The 27,162-nt window shown below is 37.4% G+C and overlaps 1 protein-coding gene across 6 annotated transcripts in view; it reads right to left on the reverse strand.

Moving 5' to 3' along the window:
• The window catches only part of LOC131438010 (calcium-binding protein E63-1), a 202,747-nt gene that overhangs the window by 114,311 nt on the left and 61,274 nt on the right, over positions 1-27,162 (reverse strand). The window lies entirely within an intron of this gene.

Here is a 27,162-nt window from a genome sequence, read left to right on the forward strand (position 1 = left end):
TAAGGTCTTTCGCTAGTCGTAGACAAGGGTATAATAAGGTATGCTTTAACTATTTTCTTCTGATCGGGTATATCTGGCACTGAAGACGTATTTGAGCACTTATTTTTCCATATTATTCGTACTTTGTTATGGGTGTAATCCAGGTGCGCACCCAGAAAAAAAATTCGGGAGGTGTTTTCATTCATTGGGTCACTAAAATGTATTCGCCATTTAATCACGTTTTTCACCAGTAAGACAAAATTTCATTGGATTTATTGGAATCCCACCGTGGCCGTCATATTTGTCACCCCTAGAAAACAATAATGACAAATGAATTTCATCTCTTTCAATTTTAAATTCCGTTCAAAGGCTAATGAGAATTCTTGTACGAGCTTATACTGAGTATCAGTTTGTATTGTGCAAAATCCGTTATCATCTTTCCAGTCGGATCGCATTCAAATGAATGGCTTATGGTCCCACAGTTTGCTGTTGAATTTAATCTTTATCCGGCATCTGGTTTTGGAATACGCGCAAATCTATAAGAAAATACTCACAAGATTTTCTGGGAAATTTTTCAATCAATTTTCAGAAATTAAAATGCAAACAAAATTGAAATTCTTCGAAAAGTCCCCGAAAAGTTGATTCTGATCCAGCTTTCGGTTCCGGTATAACAGTGCGATAAGTGAAAAAACTTTCAATTCCATGAGTATTTTTTCACAAGTGATAGCGAGGTGCATATTTTTATAAAACTTTATAAATAACTTCATCTAGTTGGCAGATTCTGTTAGTTAGTGAATATATAAAACTACTTTGGGACTACTAGTCCCCGGTTTCTGTTTCCGAAAGCAACGATAATAGTGAAGAATTGCTCCCACAGCGGAACTCATTTCGATTTCTTAGCAACGGTTAAACCGATTGATTCAAATTAAAGCTCTAATCTTAAAATCTTAAAATATACTATGGAATTTCATCCAGATCAGACTCCCGGTTCCGAAATTATAGGGCGATGAGTGTCAAAACATTCAAATCGTCATTCAAAATGACAATGCAAAACCGGTAAGCATCGGTATGGAAGAAGAAAACACCACCGCCTAGCACATATAACGTGCGTTGTTCGATTTCGTATAGCGTGCAGGGTTGCCACATTTAAATCTATGTTTTTCAGGAGAAAAATCTATTAATCTGAATCGGGAGATAAAAATTATGTATTGAAAATATGTATATGAAAATGATAATAAATTAAAGCGCAACGAAATGAAAAAGTCATCAAATCGAATCTGACTGCTACTTTTGTTTAGAGGTAGTGTCAATTGTAATGTAATTGGAAATCATTTCGTTTTACTATCTTGCATTATGATCAAGGCCACCATCTTTCTGCCTTATCAAAAAAAATGCAGAAAACATAAAGAACTAGCTGACCCGTCGAGCTTAGTCTCGCTCAAAAATTATTTGTTCGAATTTATGTTTTCGGATAGCAGAATTGTCAAACGACTAAGTGGTTAACGTTTCTCTCCAATATTTTTCTGGTCACTTAACCTACACACTTAAAAAATGTTGCATCTTCTTAGATGCACATAAAAGGAGCGGCTCGATTCACTTACATTCACAATACATAGCATTTAAAGATAAGTCATACAATTAACTGCACAGTTAATTTAGCTGAAGTTTACATAGATACAGACGCAAAACTTATATTTACATGTTAGTAGATGTAATATTGTGTCATCACCGAAGAAATTACGGTATACTTGAATTTACGTCAAGCGTAAATTTCATTTTTTCTAAGAGTGTACTTTTAAATATGATTATTTCAATCCGTTATTTAAATGGACAAAAACGGCAGCATTTTGTATTGAACCAGGATTTTGCATTGAAAAAAAAAATAACATAATGTTGGAGAGTTTCTTTTCTAGAGTTGCTAATTCGGTTGAGTAGTAATATTTACAATCTGTATTAAACTATGTTACCAAAAGTTCGTAAAAATGAAAGATGATTTGACCTAAGTAGCATACAAAACTAATGAATAGCATTCTAAACAGCCCGTTTTAAAGGAAATATTCAGACTTGAATGTTCGCCCGATACAACAGAACAAACTTTGAAGCAGCTTCTTGTTCAGCAGTGAGCAAAGTTCACTCAGAACTTTTTCAGTACGAAAATAATATTACTGTGGAATTTTGTGTGGGTTGTAGAGACTTCGCTTCAATTTCAATTCGATATAGATTTTACCAATTTGAACATATTTCACAGAATTTAAAATATAAAATGCCAGTCTTAATCCATAATGGTAATCATCTTAAGCATCGGTATTTATTTACCACTTATTATGTGCGCTCAGAGTAATCTAAATTTATTTGAAAGCAAAATGCTAAGAAAATTTCATTGCTGTTCAACCTTATCGTTTCTACCGCACCATCTTTTCAATTTCGCAATAACTTCGATACCCACGTGGCTCGAAATGACAAATTGCATGGATCAAGTATGCATGTGAAATCTCCACACAAAACATCTCGTTGCGCGCCAAACAAATTTTTCAACGATATAGTATTCTTTCCTTCGAAGGCCTAGCACTTATGCAACTCGTTGCGCGCCAAACACCTATCAATGATCTAGCAATCATTGGCGACTTTTTCAGTGGAAAATTCCATTGTCCATTGGAACCCATCAAAAACATTGTAAAAACACCGTGCAAGCGAAACAATGGATTGAAAAATGTTATCCGGACTCTTGTCCATCAAAAGCAACGATTTGTCGGTGGTTCGCCGAGTTTAAACGTCGTCGTACCGACACAAATGACGCGGAACGCTCGGGTAGACCTGTGGAAGCCGTTACACCGGAAAATGTGAGTGAAGTGACAAATATTATAATGAAAGATCGTAAAGTGAAGCTCCGTGAGATTGCTGAGATGACACAGATATCATATGGAAGTGTATTTACTATCCTTCATGAAAAATTGAGCATGAAAAAGGTTTTTTCCAAGTGGGTGCCGCGATTGCTTTCGATGGAACAAAAACAGCAACGAGTCGATGATTCAGAAAGCAAAAAAAAAACTAAAAAAAACGTTGGATCCATTGTATCACCCTAAAAGGTGATTATGTTGATGAATAAAAAAAAATTTGCAAAAAAATGTTGTTTCCATTGTTAGTCTCGGGACTTTTATTGATCCATGTGTTATTGCTTTTCTCATATAGAAGGGTTATGCAATCATTTGAAAAATTGGCAAGTGAAAAAAATTTGTCTATATCATTCGACACAGTTAATCGAGTTGAGCAATGTCTGTGTGTGAATATATGTCAAATAATGTCACTCATTTTTTTCGGAGATGGCTTGACCGATTTTCACAAATTTAGACTCAATGGCTTTGGTCTCACAGTTGCTAATGAATTTCATCCGGATCCGGCTCCCGGTTTTAGAATTATAGGGTGAAGTGTGTTTTAAATTGCACCCCGTTCTTTAGAATGACGATGCAAATAAGGAAATTCTTCTGGATTTGACTCAGAGCTGAATCAATTTGTAGACTGTATTAGTTACATAGTAAACGAACCGACTTAGACGATACCGGTTTCCAGTTATCGGTTTTGGAAGTACCGCAAATAGTGGTCAAAAACTTTAGAACGTAGCACAAACAAATTTTCTCAGAGATGATTTGATCGATTTTCACAAACTTATGTCGTTTTTCATTGATTCCACTCGTTCGGTGCCAGTATTTTGCCCTGACAGCCGATAAATGAAACGGTTTTGTAAAGTTTGGTTTGCACGCATGCTGCTCGGAAAAGAAAACGAGTGCAAAATAGTTGCCCGTGAATTGCCCCGAAAGTGCATTTTTTTCGTGCGATGCAAATCAATGAAACACAGTGCACCTGTTTTGATTTCCCGACTGCACGAAAAGTGCACGAATCGAGCAAAACACTCCTCGAGTGTTCTCAATGAAAAACGACATTAGACTCAAATGAAAGGTTCTGTAGTTTCATTGATTGCTGTTGAAGTTCATTCGGGTCCAACTTCCGGAACTATAGAAAGAAGTCAGTCACGTACCCAGAGGGGGGGTGAGTTAAAATAGGTTTTCAGTAAAATCTCGATTCAGCCTTGAGATTTATTTGTATTGATAGTTCAGTAGATAACAAAAACTTGGAAGTTCGATTGTTCAAAACTCGTCATACACACTTAAATTCGGTTACCGATCTCAGCTGGTTAAACCACGATAACTGAGTTTTTCAGTAAAAATAACATTTCATCATTACATCGTTTATTTGTGCTGATGAGATTGTTCGGTAGTTCGGCTGTTCTAAACTCGTCAAAAGATGAAAAAATTACCGAATCAAGTTCAGTGCGTAAGATGCAAGAATTAACGAACGAAGTTAAGTGTGTACGAAAACAAGCAAAAAAAAAGTGCAGCCACCAAAATGATACTTTCGTTACACTTACATTTGCTAGGATTACTCAAACAAGTTCTGTTAATTTGACAATTTATACAGAAGTTTGAAAAACAAACTTTGAGAGATTTTCCTCTCAAAATGCTGATTGTTTTGTCACTGGCTAAGTATGCAGACATTGAATAGAATTCAATTTGATATTGAACCGATACGAAATTTTAAAAACAAGGAAAAAACTGAATAAGGGTTTACTATTGACAACAGTATATAAAAAAACATCTACTAATGGTTTGTGACACTTAATATATGGGTATAGTTTTATCCAAATCGAAGCATGTCGATGCTGATCTCGCTACCTTTTTTGTTAATTTCTCAAATTGCTCATGTGTAATGAATATTTATTTTTTGTTTTAACTACCGTTCGATTCAGATAAAATATATGCATATTAATGAGTATAAAACTGTGCCACACCGCATAAACTGTGACTTGACCTGGTGCGACCATGGATGGACACGCTCGATACTTAGCCCGCAGTCAGTAAGCGATAAATAACTTGATACCAAATTCCCCCCACGTAGCGCTCGAAATATGCTGCGTAGTAGCAAACTCGTAGAAAGCAAACAAACAGCTAAAGCAACTGTATTACCCCCTACACAGTATAAAAAATCATCAATCGATGCTGATATCGGGCACAATGAACTTTAGTTCGTGACTAACGGTGTATAGGCCCCGAGTACCGGCCAAGCTTCCATCGGTTCGGTTGACGTAAAAACGGAAAAACAAGTGGAATTTGTTGCCTAACAAAGGGTGGCCAGTGCCTGGTACCGTATGTACGGGATGTTCAAAGGGTAAAATAATGCAAACGGGGAAAACAAAACCGTTATTCTACGTGTTGGGAAGGCGCGGTGGCACAATTGGTCTATTCTTTGATCGGTTTGTAGAGCTGATGGGGAAACATTCTATTTACACATGAAATGCTGTTAAACGATCTGTGAATTTTTAATCGAACACCTATTTGGCTAGACAGGAGCTAGTCACTTTGAAACGAAAAACAAAGTCATCATAAACGGATAGCTTAGTTGAACTTGTCACTTCGAAATGATACGAGTCGAGTTTTCCAAAAAGTATAGCGACCATGCGCTTCCATAATTTGTATTCTAATGGAGCTACATGGTTTATTGTATAATTTTGAGCTCATAATGAAAGGATTTTATTGGTATGGATGTTTCTATATATGAATGTTGGAAAATTGGTCCCGCTTAAAAGTGTGGAAGATTCAAGGGAGGACGGGTTCAAAAAACGTTAATTGAATCGGACGGCGATGTTGTCATAAAATACAATTCCAACAGAAATAGATAAAATTTATCGTGTCTCTGACCAATAAAATGTGTGATGGAATTTGGAGAAGCATCCCGGATAAAAGATTGATGTGGTCACGACTCGAGAAAATCTGTTTTTCGTTCTGAAATAAATTCGTTTTTTCGGAAAGAGATTTGCAGCGGTAGTTAGAAAACTCATGTGTTCGTTAAAAATCAGACTACGAATTCACAGTTCGTTAAGAAAGATTACCTGCAAAAACGCATTCTACCATTCATAAAGGCGCACAAATGTTCTAGACTGCCGCTAGTTGAGAAACACATTACTGGTACTATCTTAGCAGCGTGGATTACATTAAACAGGACCTTAACTCTACCAATTGCTGTCAGTTTCACTCAATCGAGGAGCATAGAGAAATGGTTAGGTGTAAAGTCGGGTCTACGTGAACGATATGAAATAAATTATTAGGCGTAGACCTGTATATACTGAACCTATCTAGTTCTGTTAAGTTTCAAAACTCAAGTTCAGAATTTGAATGTCAAATAAACAAATTTTTAGACGAATTTCGCATGAAATCGAAGAAAGTTGGCAGCAGATATTCGAATGAAACTTTCTGAACATGTAACGTACGATGTGGACAATCTAACGAACCATGTGAACCTGCGTTTTTGTTACTTTTTTATATGTCAAACTAAGCAGCATGAATTAGCAGCAAATCCATGTAGTATGATTATTATTATTGCTATATTATTATAATTATAAACAATTTTCATAACATTATGTGTGTTAATATTAATTGTTGTTTTCATTGACAACACCGGCCCAGTATTACTGCATTACCGGATGTGAAAATTGCATATACATCGCTAAGCACGAAACTCCGATATATGTTTATTTTTTCTAATAAAATTGGATTCATTAACATTTTTTTCGGTCGCATTTATCATAGAATAGCTAAGATTTTTCTCAACCGTAGCACCGTGTTTTACCAAAATAACACACCAGTAGCAAACATTCATAATCGTTTATGTTTTATGCGTCTTATGTTTTCTTCTTCCATACCAGCACGTACCGACACGTACCGGTTTTGTATCATCGTTTAATATAACGATCTGTAAGGTTTGATACTCATCGTCCTGTGATTGCGGAACCGTAAGTTGGATCCTGATGAAATTTCTACTGCAAAATGTGTGAGTTTGAGCTTTAATTTAAAGGGAGCGGGTCATTTCGCCGAAAGTCGAATGGGTAATTTCGCCGAAAGGGTCTTTTTTTAGGGTCAAAAATATTTTTTGCCTTAAATCTCCGCATAACCGAAGCCAAGATGGCTCGGCGGCACAAAGCCGCCGGGGCGACGCCAACTGAGTTGGCCGCCGACCCGCCGCACAGTGATGCCTCTCCATACAAAAGTTGGCAAAAACCAAAAATACGTCGATAAACGTCAGTTGGATGATTTTTTATTAATAATTTGAAGTTTCTGAATATATTTCCATCTTGATAATGTATGAAAAATATTCGATCCACCTAAAAGTGACATGATGCACCGTTCGCTATGGACCGGAAAATGACGACTTTTTTTAAATAAATTAACTTGTGTATTTTTATTTATTTCGTGATTGATTAGGAGCTTTAACTAATGTTTCAAATAATGATTAAACCTGTGGGGAAAATGTATACACAGAGAAAAAAAACTTTTCCTTATATCTTGAAAACATCAATTTTCTCCAGAAGTGCATATCTTAATATTTTTATTTTCTGATATTTTGTAACATACGACTGATGTAGTTTATTGCACTATGACTGAAGATGGGAGAGTAACAATCAAAAAAGTGTTTTTTTTATTTTTAACAAAAATATTAATTTTTGGAAAATCTTCTGCATTTGGCATTTTTTAAGTTTTTCGACTTTAAGAAAGAACACAAACACAAGTACAAAATAGAATTTGGTTGAACACTACCGCTTTACTAATAATAATGAATTTTTATTATGTTAAAGTATCTTATTAAACTATGTAAAATGAAAAATGACGAAAAAAATTACGCTGAGCAAACATGCGTAAAATGGTTTTCGTGGTTCGAATTTGGGAATTTTTATATGGACTACAAGAAAGTTCCGGAGAACAGAAAAAGTGCATGTGGTGGGATCGACTGGGCGCTATGCAAGACTTCATGCTTCAAAAGTTGTAAAAGCTTATTTTTTATCGCTGCAATGAAAAGTTCTGCTCAAGCCGCCATTTTTTACCTGGCATTGTTCCATACGGTTGCCATTTGCTCCAATCCATGGCGCATAACTTGTCAGGTCAGCTTCAAAAACTACGACACCACCAAAAATTAGATCGATTAATTTGTCGAATCTGAGGAAAAGGAATTTTTCAAACGTGGTATCCGAGTCTTAGTGGTGGTATATAACGATGGACTATACTTTGCAATGATACTCTCACTAAAAATCATGAAACTTTAATAGTTTATTCCAACGCCTGATATATTATTAATAGATTTATATAACGACATTTATATAAGTGTTTTATGTTATGTATGTTATGAGTATTCTGATTTTTTTATCATAAAACCGTTTATTTAAATTTTACTGACACCGACTTCAGTTACAAAAGTCTGGCCCTCGTTTCTGTGATTTTTATTGTCGACCCCGAAAACTATTGGAAACAACCTATAAGGTGCAGAAATGTGCAGGATCGCATAGTGTTTTATGAAAAGTAGAGAAAAAATGCTATAAAATCAAATACTATTGAACAGTGGCAGCCCTTTCCTACCTATATAGAACTCTAATCGCGAAACATCGTCATTGCGCCATATATTTTGTATGAGAGGATGAAAAGAAGGTTTACAATAGTCAATCTTTGAGAGAATATGGAGAGATTATTTCTTATTCAAAAATTTTTATACTTTAAACTGTGATCCTTCACTCATCTGAGAATTCAAAAAAAATAATACAGTGCAGGAAAAAAATAAATTTATTTTTTGGATTTCTGCCACCTTGGCATCACTGTGCGCCGTCGGAAGCGGCGACCTCTTGCATACAAACCTGTAACCGCCTCGTTTGCCCGGTCTACTCAAAGCTGTTTTTTTTTACTTCAGTTAGGCCCGAGCGAGGTCGGATAGCATACGAACAAAACGATGTGGCGAAGCCGCATTGGATATTTTTCCATCTGCACACAGTTATCGGAAAATTCGGCAAACAATTGCCTGATAGCTACATTAATGAAGTCAACAAGTTATTTTGGGAATTCCGTTCTGAGGATCATGAATAAACCTACAAAAATTATTCAAGTCTCTGGATCATATCAGAAGTACGATTGTAGGCCAACAAAACGGGAGTAAACATAATTATTTTTATTTGTCTTCTTTTATCAATTCCAATAACGATATTAAGACTAATGACGAATTCGACAAAATTACCATTTCGGCGAAATGACATTCGGCGAAACGGCTTTCGGCGAAATGACCCTGATCCAATTTAAATCAAGATTTGTGAAAATCGGTTCAAGCATCGCTGAGAAATCGAAGTGAGTTCTACTTTTGGAGTTTTTCTTCACTACTTTCGGTACTTACAGAACAGAAAATGGGAGACCAGTAGTACCGAATTAAGTTTATATGACCACAAACTAGCAAGTTCTGCAAACTAGAAGAGTTTAGGGGGAAAAATATTTCTGAAATTGCAAATTTTCCACTTATCTCGCTTTAGTTCCGAAACCGGAAGTCAGATTGAGATGGAGCCTTCCAACAAGTTTTGATGAGCTATAAGATCTTTCAGTTAAATCTTAGATTGTGAAAATCAGTTACCCTGTAACGCCGGAGCCGAACATCGCATCCAAATGAAATTAAATAGCAGGCTATGGAAACATAAAACCTTTCAATTGAATCCAAGTTTGTGAAAATCGGTTAAGCCAACTCTGAAAAAAGTGAGTGAATATTTTATCCATTTTTTTGGTGCATGTTACCCTGTATCTCCGGAACCTGATCGGGATGAAATTCAATCGCAACCTATGGGACCATAAGACCTTTAATTTGAATTTAAGTTTGTTGAAATCGGTTCAGCCGTCTCCAAAAAAATTTCCTACGGAAATAATACGCGCAATGATTTTTTTTTCCAGCCAATTTCTTGCAAGAAATCAGTTTCCCCATACTAAATACCATAAAAATTTAAAACCTCGGGCGCGAAAATATAGTTTCATCTATCGAGATAAAATTTAGCACAGTTCTCATGGGACCCAAAAGGAACACGAAAAATTTGGTTGAGGTGGAATTAAAATTTTGTCCCGAATGGTATGTAGCACTAGGGGTATCCGGAGCTCCGATCAAATGTTAGTTTTTCCAACAATTCTATTACCTTTCTATAGAGAGAAACAAAAATCAAACATGATTTTTCAAGTGCAATGAATACAAACAAAGAAGAAAAAACACTTAAGCTTTCTTCCTAGCGAATGGAAATTACCGGGCCTTTCGTTTCCATCAAGTTTTGCTCAGCCTTCTTGGACATTTTCCTCGCCGCAGAACGCCAGTGTAACAACAACTAAGGTTGATATCAGAGTGAGTGCGGAACGCGGACCGAAGCGAAACGATTCAATGCGATGTATTGTTTTCGCATCGCATTCACTCTGACAGGTTTGCTTTGATCAAATGCAACTAGCTCACACGCGCTCCTCGACGCTTCGCGTGACGCTTTCACTCTGACAGCAACCTAACAACTGCCTTTCGCATCTTCTTGAAGTTTCTCTTGACCTTGCCCCATAGGGAAAGTTAACGTACCTAGACACCTCCTGGAAATTGTTCGCGGTATTCCATTACATGGTCATTTTATATAATGGCAGAATTAAAAAATCTGGCCAAAATTGTGTTGCTTGAGGAAAGGCAACAGACGTTCTTCAAGGCCCATGAACAAAATTTCCTTAATGACAGTTCCGGTCACGCTATAAATGTTGCTCTTTAAGGCACATGAGTAGATTGCTTACTACTCAAGATATTTCTTTGTGAAAATCAACTAATTAATGTCCATGAAAATTTTGGTATGAATGTAGTTTATTCAGTGCGCTGAAGACTCTAAGAAAGCACAGATTCAGCGTATGGTACGTCAGGCTGATTGGTATGGTATGGTATGTACACAAGTTGTCTATTACCAGTTCCGGAAGCCAGGGAAATAGTAGTCGCAAAACTCAAAAATGTGATTAATTTCTGTTTCTGTAAGATGGCAGAACCGATCTTGCCAAACTTAGATTCAAATGGAAGGTTCTGTGATCCATACTGGACTCGCAGCTCTATCAATTTGTAGGTTGTTTTAGTTTATGATGAAGAAACTTCGGCATCTGTGACTCACTTTGTAGACTATTCGTGAGTAGTTTCTATAACTTCATATAAGTATCTAGGAAATTTTTCTAAAATAATTCTACATTAATACTCTCGTTTTTGAGAATCGCATATTCTAGTAGCACAGAGGTTTCCTAAACAAGAATTGTTTTCCGCTATTTATTACGAAATAGCAGATGATGGCAATATTATATTCTTTCGGACTTTTTTTTTTCCATAAATACGTTTATTTCTTAAGGCAGTTTACATAAGTTTTTCTTCGCCGTAGCATCACTTTTACATAATATTCTTATCCTAATTTAATTCTAACATAGTCACAACGTTTTGCATTTATTAAAACATATTCTCTTATTACTTAAATATCATCTTAGGTAACTCGTCATTAATTATGAAATCTACTCGGAAATATTATTTGAACCAAACGATTAACTTCTATAAATTATAAAATAAGCTGTTATTTTCAGACATTTTGTTAATAATTTCATAAACTGTTTCGAGTTTGTTTGTATCATTACATTATTTTTATTCTAATTTAGCTATTGGTTGAACTCATGGACGCAGCTGGGATCAGAACTAAGTCTTGAAAGGGGCCTTTATTAAATTGAAACTCCAGTTTTCTTTATGAAATGATAAATAAGTTTCATGTATGAAAGGTCACGACAAGCAAGAATGTCTCGAACTGGGATATTGGATAGTCTACCTTGGGTACGCAAAGAATTTATTAGTTGAGATCTGACATCACGATACTCCACGCATGTCCAAACGACATGATCAATATCTCGATAACCTTCGCCACAAGCACAATGATTAGTCTCGGAGAGCCCAATTCGAAGGAGATGTGCATCTAACGTGTAGTGATTGGACATGAGTCTGGACATCACACGAATGAAATCTCTACTCACATCCAGTCCCCTGAACCATGCCTTTGTCGATATTTTCGGAATAATTGAGTGCATCCACCGACCCAGATCATCTTTATCCCAAGTAGCTTGCCAGCTGGCAAGTGTTCTTTGGCGAGACGAGCTATAGAATTCGTTGAAAGCAATTGGTCTCTCATAAATTTCACCCTCAATAGCACCACGTTTGGCTAAAATATCGGCTCTTTCATTGCCAGGAATGGAGCAATGAGCCGGGACCCAGACTATAGTGATTAGATAATTATTGTTCAATATGTCGTTCAGGCACTGTTTTATTTTGCCCAGGAAAAACGGTTCAGTCTTGCCAGACATGTTTGAGCGAATGGCTTCAATTGCACTCAGACTATCTGTGAAGAGGAAATAATGGTTTGGAATTAATGTGACGATTACACTCAAACTATAATGAACTGCTGCTAGCTCTGCTATATAAACAGATGCAGGTTCTTGAAGCCTAAATGAGGCCGAAACATTATTGTTGAACATACCAAACCCTGTCGCTTCTTCAATTCGCGATCCGTCCGTGTAAAACATTTTCTCAGAGTCAATATGCCTGAACTTACTTGAAAATATTTTTGGGATTTCCGTCGAACGTAGATGATCCGGGATTCCACGCACTTCGCGCTGCATGGATGTATCGAAAAATAAAGTTGAGTCAGGGACATTTAGGAGGCTGACACGGATAGGAATATATCTTGAAGGGTTGATTTCCTGTGACATATGGTTAAAATATACTGTCATGAATTTTGTTTGAGATCGAAGCTCGACTAGTCGTTCGAAATTATTAATTACCATGGGATTCAGCACCTCACATCTTATTAGCAGGCGTGATGAAAGCTCCCAAAATCGATCTTTTAATGGAAAAACTCCCGCCAGAACTTCAAGACTCATTGTATGTGTCGAATGCATGCACCCTAAAGCAATTCGCAAACAACGATACTGAATTCGCTCCAGTTTGATAATATGAGAGTTTGCAGCGGAACGAAAGCAAACGCATCCATATTCCATCACTGAAAGTATCGTTGTCTGATACAATTTTATTAGATCTTCCGGATGAGCACCCCACCAAGATCCTGTTATTGTTCGAAGAAAATTTACTCTTTGTTGGCATTTTGTTATCAGAAACCTAATGTGTCCTCCCCACGTGCATTTGGAATCGAACCACACCCCGAGGTATTTAAAAGTTAAAACCTGTTGGATCATTCTTCCCATCATATGAAGCTGAAGCTGCGCGGGATCATACTTTCTTGAAAAGACGACCAGCTCTGTTTTTTCCGCAGAGAATTCGATACCAAGATGAACAGCCCAATCGGACAAGTTATCTAAGGTATCTTGCAATGGTTTATGCAGATCAATAGCTTTGGGTCCAGTAACTGAAACCACGCCATCATCTGCCAATTGTCTTAGTGTACATGGGGTTACTAGACAGCTGTCAATGTCATTTACGTAAAAATTATAGAGGAGCGGACTGAGGCATGAGCCTTGCGGGAGACCCATGTAACTATTTCTGAGTGTTGCCAAATCGCCATGTGAAAAATGCATGTGTTTCTCTGACAAAAGGTTGTGCAAATAATTATTTATAACCGCTGGGAGTCCATTTTGGTGAAGCTTGTCTGAAAGAACATCAATGGAAACTGAATCAAATGCTCCTTTAATGTCTAAAAATACAGATGCCATTTGTTGCTTTTGAGCGAAGGCAATTTGGATGTCAGACGAAAGTAATGCAAGGCAATCATTCGTCCCTTTATTTCTACGGAAGCCAAACTGAGTATCTGACAACAAACCGTTCGTCTCGACCCAAGTGTCGAGACGTCGTAGAATAATTTTTTCGAACAATTTTCTGATGCAGGACAACATCGCAATGGGTCTATATGAGTTGTGATTGGAAGCTGGTTTCCCCGGTTTTTGAATGGCGATAACTTTCACTTGTCTCCAGTCAGCCCGTGGTCATGGCATACCTTCAAGTATCACAAATTGGATACACGCAATGCTTAGCAATCGACTTCTTTGTTCATCGCTTCGGCAAGCAGAGATTAGAAAACTGAGTGTCTGTGGGTGTCCTCAAGGTGGTGTACTATCCCCACTTTTATGGAACCTAGTCGCTGATGGTTTGTTAAGGAAACTTAATAACCTTGGATTTCCGACTTATGGTTTTGCCGACGATTATCATATATTGATGACCGGTATAAGCATTAACACTCTCTTTGATTTAATGCAGCAAGCCCTGCGATCTGTTGAACAATGGTGTTGTCAGGTTGGATTATCTGTAAATCCGGGCAAAACATCAATGGTGCTCTTCACTCATCGTAGGATAATCACAGGAGCTCGTCCGTTGCAGTTCTTTGGTTCAGAGGTCACTGTGGTCGATCAAGTTAAATACGTCGGGGTTATTCTTGACTCAAAACTGAATTGGTCTGCTCACATTGATTTCAGGATTAAAAGAGCTTGCATGGCTTTCGGCCAATGCAGACGAGCTTTTGGAAAATCATGGGGACTCAAACCCAGATATATTCATTGGATCTACACAACTATTGTTAGACCAATTTTAGCATATGGATGTCTTGTATGGTGGCAGAAAGGAGAAGTCGCGACAGTTCAGTCAAAGCTAAATCATCTCCAAAGGATGGTCCTAATGGCGATGACAGGAGCATTCACGACAACTCCTACTGCTGCTCTAGAGGCGCTACTGTGCATTAAACCACTACATGTGTTCCTAAAACAAGAAGCATTATCTTGTGCATACCGTCTTAAGGTTACAGGGCTTTGGAACAGTAACCCATTAGATTATGCTACCAGCCACACTCGCTTGTGGTCTCAAATGGTTACGTGGGATGAGTATTTACTCGCTCCTAGTGACCTAACTCTCACATGCAGTTTTCCTTTCAAAACATTCAATGTGAGCTATCCTTTTCGTGAGGAATGGTTGTCTGGTTGTCTGGAACGACAACTTGATGAACACATAGTTTGTTATACGGACGGTTCTCTGTTGAATGGTCGTGCTGGTGCTGGTGTCTACTGTCGTGAAATGAGGCTGGAGCAGTCTCATTCACTTGGTAGATACTGTACTGTGTTTCAAGCAGAAATCTACGCGATTCTGTGTGGAGTACAATCGGCACTTCAGCAGAGGATCTGTGGTAAGCGAATTTATTTTTGTTCCGACAGTCAGGCAGCCTTAAAAGCACTCAGTTCGAATGACTCACGGTCGAATCTAGTGATCGCATGTCGAACTCAAATTGAAGACCTCAGCATTTCAAATGCTGTTTACTTCTTATGGGTACCCGGCCATTCTGGTATTACTGGAAATGAATGGGCTGATGAGTTGGCTAGAGCTGGTGCAACGAATGATTTCGTTGGTCCTGAACCAGCTTTACCACTTTCAACTAGTTGGATAAAGCACAAGATTCGTTCTTGGGCTGTATCCAAACATGCCAGCTACTGGCGCAGCTTGCAAACTTGCGCTCAGACAAAAGCATTTCTACCAGATTTAAATCTGAAAATGTCAAAGTGTCTACTGCATTTCTCCAAGCATCATTGCAGTATTCTGGTCAGAGCTCTGACTGGACACTGCAAACTCAATTATCACATGGCTACTATTCAACGTGCTGAGTATTATTCGTGTGATTTGTGTGAATGCGATTATGGTACTTCATATCATCTGATATGTAACTGTCCCGCATTGACGCAGCTACGTATCCGGGTTTTTGGTTCTCCATACATGGTTGAGTCTGTGTATGCGGAGCTAAAATTGAAGGATATTCTCTCGTTTCTTACCCAATGTGGTAAGGAGCTATAGTCAGAAGGGTTCATCGTTCTTCCTGGAGTGAATGAATCCCTTCTGTATTCACCTTAAATAGGGTTTAGCAGATTGTTTGGCATCCTTTAGGGGGTGCCGAATTTACTTCTGCTCGTACATACTGCGAATCGTTCTGCATTCTTCCGGGAGTGCAGAATGGTGTCGCTTTTGTAAGATCTTCAAATCCTCTCGGGGGTTGGAGGTTTTATTAAGAGCAGACTGTTCGGGACCTCGTAGAGGTTCAGAATTTACTTCTGCTTTTATGTGTTTTTGTGTCGTCAATTTTTCCCATCCTCCTAGTCCAACCCTTACCATTTCCTTTCAATCCTTCCCTCTTATATATCGGGAAAATGATGCTAAAAACATATTGATGGCAAGGCACAAATCTCCAAATATCAAGGGGAACGTGCCATTTGAGCCAATTTGTTCTGATTCCTGATTCCAGGTGGAACAATATTTTGCTCAAGAAACTTGTTGAACAATTCCAACAAACGTCTTTTTGCGAGGTTGGGCAGATTCTTCACCAAGTTGAATTTAATTCTGTCCAACCCTGGAGCGTTATTGTTACAAGACAAGAGTGCTATAGAAAATTCCATCATTGAAAATGGGTTATTAATAAAACCATTATTTGGAGGAGATTCCCGTATAATGCTCTGCGTAGGAACAGAATCTGGGCAAACTTTCCTAGCAAAGTCAAATATCCATCGGTTCGAGTATTCATCACTCTCATTGCCCACGTTACGATTCCTCATTCGTCTGGCCGTGTTCCAAAGAGTGCTCATTGAGGTATCTCTTGACAAACCTTCGACAAAATGTCTCCAATAGCTACATTTTTTGGCTCGAAGTATGCTCTTGTACTTGGTTTCCAAAACCATAAGTTTTTCAAAATTCTGAGGAGTTCCTCCTCCCCGTTTTAGAAACGTCTTGCAAGCATTTTGTTTTGCGAGTTTAGCCTCTGAGCACTCTTTGTCCCACCAGGGGTTGGGAGGCCTTCTGTTAGTCGTTGGCCCAGGAAAGCGTTTAGTTTGGGATTGTTCTGCTGCCTCCAGAATCGAACAAATGAGGAAGTCATATTCTTCAAGTGGAGGGAGCTCTTCCATTGAATTCAAAATACTAGAGATACTACTTTGGTATTTAATCCAGTCGATATTTTTTGTCAAATCATATGGAATACTAGCGGAAGTAGCAATGCAATTGCTACTGCTAATTGAGATGATGATTGGTAAATGATCGCTACCGTGTAAATCAGGCAGTATTTTCCAGGTGCAATCTAGTCGAATTGATGTTGAGCAAAGAGATAGATCTAATGCACTTGGGCGTGCCGGAGGTCTTGGGATCCGTGTCATGCTACCCATATTTAATACCGTCATGCTAAAATTGTCACAAATGTTTTGTATTAAAGATGATCTGCTATCATTGTAAACGGAACCCCACATAATACCGTGCGAATTTAAATCCCCCAGAATCAATCGTGGTGCAGGAAGGGCTTCAACCATTTCATTAAGCTGTTGCTGTCCAACTTGTGCTTTTGGAGGAATATAAACCGAAGCTATGCAAATATCTTTGCCTTTAATGTTTATTTGGCAAGCAACAACTTCTATACTAGAAGTTGAAGGGATGTTTAATCTATAAAAGGAATAGCATTTCTTAATTCCCAAAAGCACTCCACCATACGGAGAGTCTCTATCGAGACGTATAATGTTAAAATCATTAAAATTTAAAGCTATGTTTGAAGTAAGCCATGTTTCGCATAAAGCAAATACATCACATTTTTGACTATGCAATAATATTTTAAATGAATCAAGTTTTGGCATGATGCTTCGACAATTCCACTGCAGGACAGTGATTGTATCATTTGCGACGGGTGATAAATTATCCATCAAAAGATACAAAACCTGAGACAATTGGCCATTGAGCTGATAACTGCTTCAAAAAGGTCCTAGCTATTGGAAGGAATGCCATTATGAGGGTCTTTAAGGGTTCAGATATATTGAATGCTGAGAAAATCCATTCAACAATTTCCGAAAACTTCAGTAATCCTGTTGGTGGCTGTGAAATGGAGCCCACTGGATTATTATCTTTTTCTGTACTAGATCCTGGATTGGTTTGTGAATTTGACAAACCAGGAGGCACAGTCTTTGGTTTTGACTTTTTTTGTTTAACACGGGGATCTTTTTTTGAAGATGAAATTTTAGGTGTCTTTTTTGGTAATTTGGAGGAAGACTTCTTTCTCTTAACTGACCCTTGGGTAGTGATAAACGAATTACCTTCACTATTTTCGTCAGAATCAGAGTCCTCTGGTTCCTCTAGATTTGAAAACCCGTTTTCGGTTTCCAAAGGGGGGACATCAATGACCGTTTTAAGCATTTCTGCATATGTGCGCTTAGACCGTGCTTTTAAAGAAAGCTTAATTTTGTCTTTGTGCACTTTAAATGCAGTGCATACTGAAATATCATCATGAGGACTATTCCCACAATAAATACATTTTTCAATTTCCTTGTTGCAATCATTATCTTTATGAGGCCCTTCACACTTAATACATTTTGGTTTATTACTACAGTAAGTAGCTGTGTGGCCGAATTTTCACACCCTCAAGCATAGAGTTCTTGAAACGACCAACACCATGCTTGAGTAAATCATCTACCGAAAGACTCGCTTCGGTAACAACACCGTCAATTTCGACATCTTTGGAGGGTATGTAAACTTTATACTCTTTATTGAAATGTTCCGAAGAGACAATATCATTCGCGTGTTTCAAATTATTTACCACAACACGAATTTTATCGTTATTTACTTTTATGATCTCTTTGATTGAAGAGTATCGTGATGTCAAACCTTTATTAATTTGAAAAATGTTTAATGGCTTTGATATACGTCTAAAAAAGACTATCCAAGGCCCAGAAGAGCTCTCCTGATATTTTTTCGTTCGTGAGGGTATCGGATTCATGCTAGGATTTACGTCCATGGATTCATCCATTACATTAAAATTTTTAACTAAACTTTAAAATAAAATTTGAAACCAACACTACACAGTACTCAATCAAAAGGAAAAGAAAAAACTTCTACCTTGAAATTGTTGTCTATCTCCGTTGCACTGCCGTGTAGATCCTCGTTGCTCTAGATGTTCTTGTTGGATGCTGATTGTTGGATGTGATGCTACTGCTACCTGACATCCAGCACCACTCGAATTCCGATTTGCTTTCGTCTTCGCCAGCTGTAACCAGCGCAGGTCACCGGTGTATACCTGCGTGTTGTATGGCAGTGGAAAGACCGAGTTGTCTTGTCTCCTTCTTCCTAGTGCTCCGCACCGATATGCTTCTGCACCGAAGTGCCTTCGCACCGGTGTGCCTTTGCACTCTCCTGCTTCTATGTGCCTTTGCACTCTTCCTCTTCGATGTGCCTTTGCACTCTCCTGCTCAGCACTTGTGGCTGTATATTGCGGCCTGGGTAGAGTTTGGGAAACGCCCTTTGTTGTTTCCTTCACCAGCTTGGCCCAGCACTAGGGCTCTCTTATGCAGCACGACTATACGTTTTAACGGCTGCTGCCAACAGGTCTCTACCTGTAGTTCAACCGTTGTCGTATTTAACGCGTGTAAACCAACCAGCGTTATTAAACTGTACGCTTCTATACACAACCTTCTCGGTTGAACGGCTATTACTGAATGGTTCTTTCGGACTTGTTATAATACTAAATTTATTTATTTTTCGATTGTGAATATAATTTTTCGAAACTGCCATGAGAATGACACCATAGACAGTTTCTTTCGAACAAAGGTCATACTGTGAACTGATATACTAATATGGACTTGATTGTTGGCAGCAGATGTAGATTTTTTTTCTGTTGCGAACAATCTAAAATTATTCACGATGAGAAAAAACGAATAAACAGACACTCGAAGCCTAATACATTAGTTTTGGAAAAAAAAGTAGCGAAGAATATGTAATGATTCAAATTTAGTACACGACAACAGCAGAACAGAAATGTGTGTCTTGACATATACGTTTGTCTAAATTTACATAAACGTTTTGAAAAATATGAACAAGCGGACTGTTCAGCACCGGTACCGGTCAACATATGTGTCCTCAGTACAGAAAGGAAAAATTGGTTTTTCGTTTATTTACGACGGGGATTAAATCGAACACTTCAAATAAGTGTTAAAGACTATGTATTAGCTGGCACTTCTCTTTGCTCGGGGTACGCGTCTGTGCCGAATAAATCAAAGAAAAAAATGTCCCACTTCCACCTGTTTCCAAAGTTGCCTCAACTCTTCAACTTTCCCGGCACGAACAAAAAACATCTAGACGGTGGAGGCATGTTGCCAATAGATAACCATGAACCAATCCAAAGTGCAAATATGACGAATGCCCAACAGATGTTTATTATTTTTCGGAATATAAATTCAATCGAAACACCATTTGGAACATGGGAGCCGGGAGTAGCATATTTTGCCTCCATGGTTTGATTGATATACTTTTCTATTGAAAGAATCGTCGTTTGAAGTTCTACTAGTGGTACTGCGAATGTACAAATAGCGGTTTATGTAACACAGCTATTCAGACTAAGCATTTCAAAGCTATTCAGACTAAACATTTCAAAGGCGATTAAGTTGTCTTACGACAAAAAATGTTTTTGAACAATTTGTTTGGTTGAGTGGTTGAAGAGATAACGTTTTTCGTGTCAGTGTCGCAGTCTTTCGGTTCGAGATTTTTCTTGTCATTTCCAGTTTCTTTTTTACTACTTTTGTCAGCGCTAAGAAATGAACAAATGATTCCGTTTCACTGATTTCAATTTCGAAATTCGTGGCAAAAAAACTTTCTCTTCCGAAGCGTTAGAAAGTAGTTTGCACCAGAGTTGTTCACTTTTGCATCTGTATTTCGTTCAGTTTATGTGGAACCCATTTGCGAACTAATTCATTTTTTCCCAGGGCTCTCAGATAATCGGAAATGGCTTGACATTCAACTGCTCCGCCATCATTTGTAGTATTTGTGGGTCATTTTCGTCCAATAATGATTGTGGCTTGTCACCTTCAAACTTTTAAGGTAGATTTCCGCATGTTTGCCTTTCATTATGGAACTGTAATATAATTGCTAGAAAACCCGACTTTCAATCGGAGCCTCGGAGACTCATAGTGTTATATATCATTCGACTCAGTTCGACGAAAAAGGTTCACCTTTCAACGATTTTTCATGCCGCTTAATTTTCTAGAGGATGGTTGAACCGATTTTAACAAACTTAGGCTCGGTTGAAAGCTCTTATTGGGTCATTGATCAAGTTCGAAGATCAAATGGCTATGATTTCTGGATCCTGTGATATAATAGTATAAAAGACGTAATGGACAAAACGCGTTGTTTTTTACCACTCAATTTTCTCAGAGATGGCTGCACCGATTTTAACCATCTTATGCTCGGTTGAAAGTTACTGTTGAATTGTGGGTCAAATGCGAAGATCAAATGGCTGCCACTTCTGGTTCCGGAGAGAAGTGATTTACGCGACAAAATGCGTTGTTTTTTGACCGCTCATTTTTCTCAGAGATGACTGAGCCGATTTTAACACGCATAGAATCATTTGAAAGCTACTATTGAATTGTAGATCAAGTTCGAAGAGCACATGACTGTAGCTTTTATTTCCGGAGATATAACCGTATAAGTGACGTATCCGACAAATTCCGTTATTTTTACCGCTCAATTTCCTCAAAGATGGCTGAGCCGATTTCTACAAGTCTAGGCTTGTTTGAAAGCTACTATTGAAATTTAAATGACTAACCGCGCATTTTTAGGATCTGAGCTTTCTCAAAGATGACTTTATGAATTTCGATAAACTTAGGCTTATTTGAAAGCTAACAATGTCAATCAAATTTAGGAGGGTTATGGCGAACATTTTAGGTTCGAGAAATGTAATCTTATATGTGACTTAACCGACAAAACTTAGTATTTTTCAATGCGATAAAAATTCTCGGAGAAGAAAGAATCGGTATCGAAAGACTTAGACTCGCTGGAAAGCTATTAGCTCATTTGATAAGCTCACAGAACTTATGGTCGAGGATAGAATTACACAAATCTGTTTAAATGGCAAGAGAAAGGCATTGTCACACCACTAGGTGGATTAAGAAGGGTTTTTAAGTTATTAATATCAAAACCGTTCGAATAAAAAATCATAACATGACGCAAAGGCTCTTGATTTGGTTCAAAATTCGACATGTTTGACACAAAATAAAAGTATGTTTCAAGCTTGGAATCAAGTAATCAAATATTTCGTTTTGAAGAAGAGGCCCCAAGTAACAAATTAGCGCTTTATGCTATAAAGTGAGCGTTTTTTTGTTGTTAAAACGAAACATTTATTTTGAATGAGAAAAAAACAAAAAGAAATTCGAAGTATTGCTCTTTGCTTTCTGCACATCTTGATCGCCTTTCTGGCGATTTATGGATACTACGTCAAAAGAAAAGTTCGTCCTCTGAAGCAAACCAATCAGACATCCGATTTTTGATTTCTTTGTAGAAATCAACGAGCTGCTCAGGCAATACGTGAATCGATGAAAACAAATGGTAGTCTGATGGGGCCAAGTCTGGTGAATTCGATGGGTGAAGTTGCAATTCCCAACCAAGTGTTTTGATTGTTTCCTGAGCCGGGGTTTCTTTGTGTGCAGGTCCCATGTCGTGTAACAAAATTACTTTGCCGCGTCTTCTTGCCAATTATGTTCGTTTTTCGATAAATCCATGGTTCAAATTGATCATTCGTTGTTTGTAGCGAGTAATATTGAAAGTTTGGTTTTCTTTAAAAAGCTCATGGCACACTTTTTTGATCCAGCAAGCACATAGAATTTTTGGATTAATCCATGATTTTTTTCGTTTAGAATTCTTAAAATAAATCCATTTTTAATCACCAGTAGTAATTCGATGCAAAACTGATGTTCGGCTTTTTCATCATTTTTTCATTCAATTCGTGTAGTACCTATTTTTAACACTTTTGCACCTGTTTCATAGCTCTTAAACAGTCTGCTCGCTCTAAAATTGAAAAAAATAAGGCTCGTTCTCACCAAATATTCAATATCGACGCATTTGTATCATAACGTTCTCATTATATAAGTATATCAGGTGAATAGATTTTGAATGCCATATGATGACAACAAAACGACATTTCAAAACTGCGCTGTTAGTAACATTTCTCTAGTTACAACGATTTGAAGAAATTTGCATGTTGTTCAGCCAATTTTAAGATAAAGTTCTCAAACCTGAAGTTATTATATATTGTACGATTCATTCATTCTCAGTATCAACCCGAAATTTCGTATGCTTCTTCGGCTCCAAATAGGAGCACGTCGATCTTGATTCTATCACCTATGTGATAGTTATTTTCTAGAATTGCTCAGGAATTAGAGCGACATGGGGTATTTTGAAGCGTCAAGAAGTTGAACTGTGCAGTAAGAAAAAAAAATTATAACCATATAGGGGAGAAGGAGGCAAAGCGAGTTTTTCTTGATATCTCTTCATGTTTATGGTGCCAGATACCGAAAAAAATTGGAAATTTCGTTTTGAAATACCCTCGAATTTTACCACGCGTTTTCGTCAGTTTTCTAGGGAAGTATCATATTTATAACACTAGTCTTTTGTTTCAGTGCATCGTTGTAATCGTTCGAAATATTAAACCGCAAGCAATTCATATAAAAAACGTGCCTAATCCACCTAGCAGTGAGATGATACCTTTTTTATCAATCCGCATGTGTTTTTTGCATGAATATTCTTCGGTGTTTCAGTTTTCATGACATTATTCTATTCATTATTTCGTCGTTTTAAGTGACAATTTGAGATTTTAATCACTCATTACCCTGTAATGTCGAAGCTGCAAATCGGATCGAATTTTAATCTGAAAGTGTAACAATCGATTAAACATTCCATGATATGTCCAAGTAATTTCCACTTTAGAGTTTAGGGTAAATAGGAATTACCTTATACTTCCAGAGCCGGTATTCAGGAACCAGCATAACCCAAACCGATTCGTATGGCCAATAAATGCAATATTTATGAGTCCAACTTTAAAGCTTTTCGGGATTGTCATCTTCTATATCGCTTTGAATTTTAAAAATTCATCATCCTATAATTCCAGAATAGGAAGTCAGAATTGGATAAAATGGAATTTACTTTAATTTGAACTTTTGTTTCTGAAATTCGATTTGGCTTTTTTGAGAAAACGATTGAGCTTTGAGAAACGATTCGAACCGGAATTCGAAATTCGGTGTAGCCGAAGTCAGACAAATTCACCTGAGTAGCTGTATAGTTTACATTTGTTTCAAAATGTTTGAAAATCAATGTAGACATCTTTGAGGAATCAAAGTGCGAATAAAATTTTTGGGTGCCTTCCGAAACGGAAACTGAATACAACCAAAAATGCAATAAATCTGCTAACCCGATAAACCTGATCAGTTTATGTGAAATAGACATTTTTATACTAATCACCCTGTATCTCCGAAGCCGGAAGTTGGATCTGACTGAAAAACAAGATGTTTTATAGAATCTTATAACTTCTCATTTGAATCTTAGATGATTCTTAGATTTCATTTGAATCTTAGATCACTTCAGCCATCTACGAGAAAAATGAGTTACACAGTTTTAGTTTCGTTTCACATATCCTGTAGTTCCGGAACCAGAGGTCGGAACCAAACATAATTCAGGAACCTTGTTTGAGAGCATACGACTTTTCATATGAATCTGAGTTTGTAGAAAACGTTTGAGTCATCTCCGAAAAGAATTGAGTGAAATTATTTGTCTCACACGTATTTGCTGATCTCGACGAACTGAGTCGAATGGTATATGACTGTTATGTTCTTCCAGCATTTATTGCTGTAAGTAGTTTAAATCAATATAATTATGGAATTGCTTTCAACTCGAAAATTCTGCAATCATCTGGTTAACATACGTCATATTAGAACGATTATGTTGCCGAAAACGAACCGTGCTACACACACACACGGACATTTGCTCAGTTCGCTGAGCTGAATCGATTGGTATATGACATTCGGCCTGAAGTCTGAGGGAATTCTATACCTATATTTTTTATATTTATAAAAAAAGGTAAAACGTGATTAATCCACCTAGCAGTGAGATGATACCTTTTTTATCAATCCGCATGTGTTTTTTGCATGGATATTCTTAGGTGTTTCAGTTCTCATGACATTATTTTAATTATCGTCGTTTTAAACGGCAAATTGAGATTTTAATCACTCATTACTCTGTAATGCCGAAACTGCAAATCGTATCGAATTTCAAGCTTAACGTGTGACAATCGATTGAACATTCCATGAGATGTCGAAGTAAGTTCCACTTTAGAGTTTTTCGTCATCATTTATGGTACTTCCAGAGCCGGTATTTAGGAACTAGTCGAATGGCCTAAAATTAATACGGCAAACAATTTACATCTTCTATATCAGTATGAATTTAAAAAACTCATCATCTGTAATTCCAGAATCGGATAAAATTCACCAATTTTGTATGGGACCTTAAATCCGGATTCGTATTTTGTATGGAACCTGAATTTTTGGTTTTGAAATTCAATTTGGAAAAAATGGTCGAGAAATTTTGAGAAAATGATTGAGCTTTGAGAAACGATTCGATACTGGAACTGGAATTCTAGAATCGGTGTAACCAAAATCAGTTAAATTCACCTGAGGAGTGTGTAGACATCTTTGAGAAATTGTAGTGCGAATTAAAATTTGGGGGTACATTCCGAATCCGAAAACGAATACCGCTTAAACTAAAATAAATTTATTTGGTAATCGACTATCCAAATCTGCCAACCCGATAAACCTGATTAATTTATGTGAAATGAACATTTTTATACTAATCACCCTATATCTCCTAAACCAGAAGTCTGATCTGACTAAAAAGTAAGATGTTTTATAGGATTTTAAGACCTCTAATTTGAATCATGGTTGATTCTTAGATTTCATTTGCATCTTAGAGCGGTTCAGCCATCTATGAGAAAAATGAATTGCATTATTTTAATTTCGTTTCACATATCATCCTGTGGTTCCGCAATCAGAAGTCGGATCCAAACGTAATTCAGGAACCTTGTTTGGGAGTATACGACTTTTCATATGAATCTGAGTTTGTAGAGTTTGTAGTTTAGCCATATCCGAGAAAATTGAGTGAAATTATTTGTCACACCCGCATTTACTGATCTCGACGGACTGATTCGAAAGGTATATGGGTGTTATGTTTTTCCAGCATTTATTGCTGTAATTAGTTTAAAACAATATAATTATGGAATTGCTTTCAACTCGAAAATTCTGCCATCATCTGGTTTACATATTTGAACGATTATGTTGCCAAAAACGAACCGTGCTAAAATCGGTCCGAGGCAAATTGTCATGAAAAAGGATGCTGTACACAGTCTTTTTGGTACTTAGAAACAATTGTATGTAACAGTACAAAAAATCGTGTTTCACGTTGCTCCCAAGCATTGCTTTGTCATCCAGTGCTCAAAACTCCTACTGCTGGAATAGGGCGAAAAGTCGCTTATACAAAAATAACGATATCTCCGTTGAAAATGGACGGATTTTAACAATCTATGGCTTGTTGGATAGCTATTACCGTGCGGAATCTAAGTATAGAAACATATTCTGTTTTCAAGGTCAATTGTGACAGATACTGTCAAAAAACTGAAAATTTTGATATAAAACTTCGTATAACTCAAAAAGTAAACATCCGATCTCAAAACCATTCAATAGCGTTCTGGGTGACGTGGAGACCTTTCATTTCTCGCCTAGTTTGATCAAAATCGGTCCAGCCATCTCTGAGATCTCGACCTTTTAGTTGACAACACACATACAGACACACACACATTTCGTCGAGTTGAATCGATTGGTATATGACATTCGGCCTCGGAAAATTTTTCTAAAGTTTGAGCGAATTCTATACTAATTTTTTATATTTATAAAAAAGGTAAAAAAAATCTTTTCACAAAACTGTGTTGGATTCGCACTTAGCAACGGGGGTTTGAGCAAACCTAATATAAAATTCAGGTTCGAAACTGACTCGATTTTCAGTTCAGCGACGTTGAAACTAAGTTCGAAACTGGCAAACGGTTTGACAGCAGTTAGGGTGGAAACTGGGTTAGGTTTGGCATCAAGCGAAAATGACAATACGTTACTTGACTAGAAACTGATTACTAACTAGACGGAACGGTGATTATAATTAAAGTTGCAGTACAGAATTTGAAATGTATTTTTGTCAGGCAGAATGGCCACTATGATATTAACATTAAACGTCTAACATGGCATGCCACATAACCGGCTCTAATGCAACGGTCATCTGAAATGAAAGGTGATGCGATGCGATCCGAAAATAAAACAGCCCTGAACTAGACAACTATGGTGGTGCGTAGCTGAAGGGACGTAAGACAGTTTACTGGCATCCATCTCGTTGCTGAAACCGGTTGTAAACGTATAAAAATATATTCAAGCCCCCCGGTCGTAC

The sequence above is a fragment of the Malaya genurostris genome, chromosome 3 (assembly GCF_030247185.1).
Source record: "Malaya genurostris strain Urasoe2022 chromosome 3, Malgen_1.1, whole genome shotgun sequence".
Taxonomy (NCBI): Eukaryota; Metazoa; Arthropoda; class Insecta; order Diptera; family Culicidae; genus Malaya; species Malaya genurostris.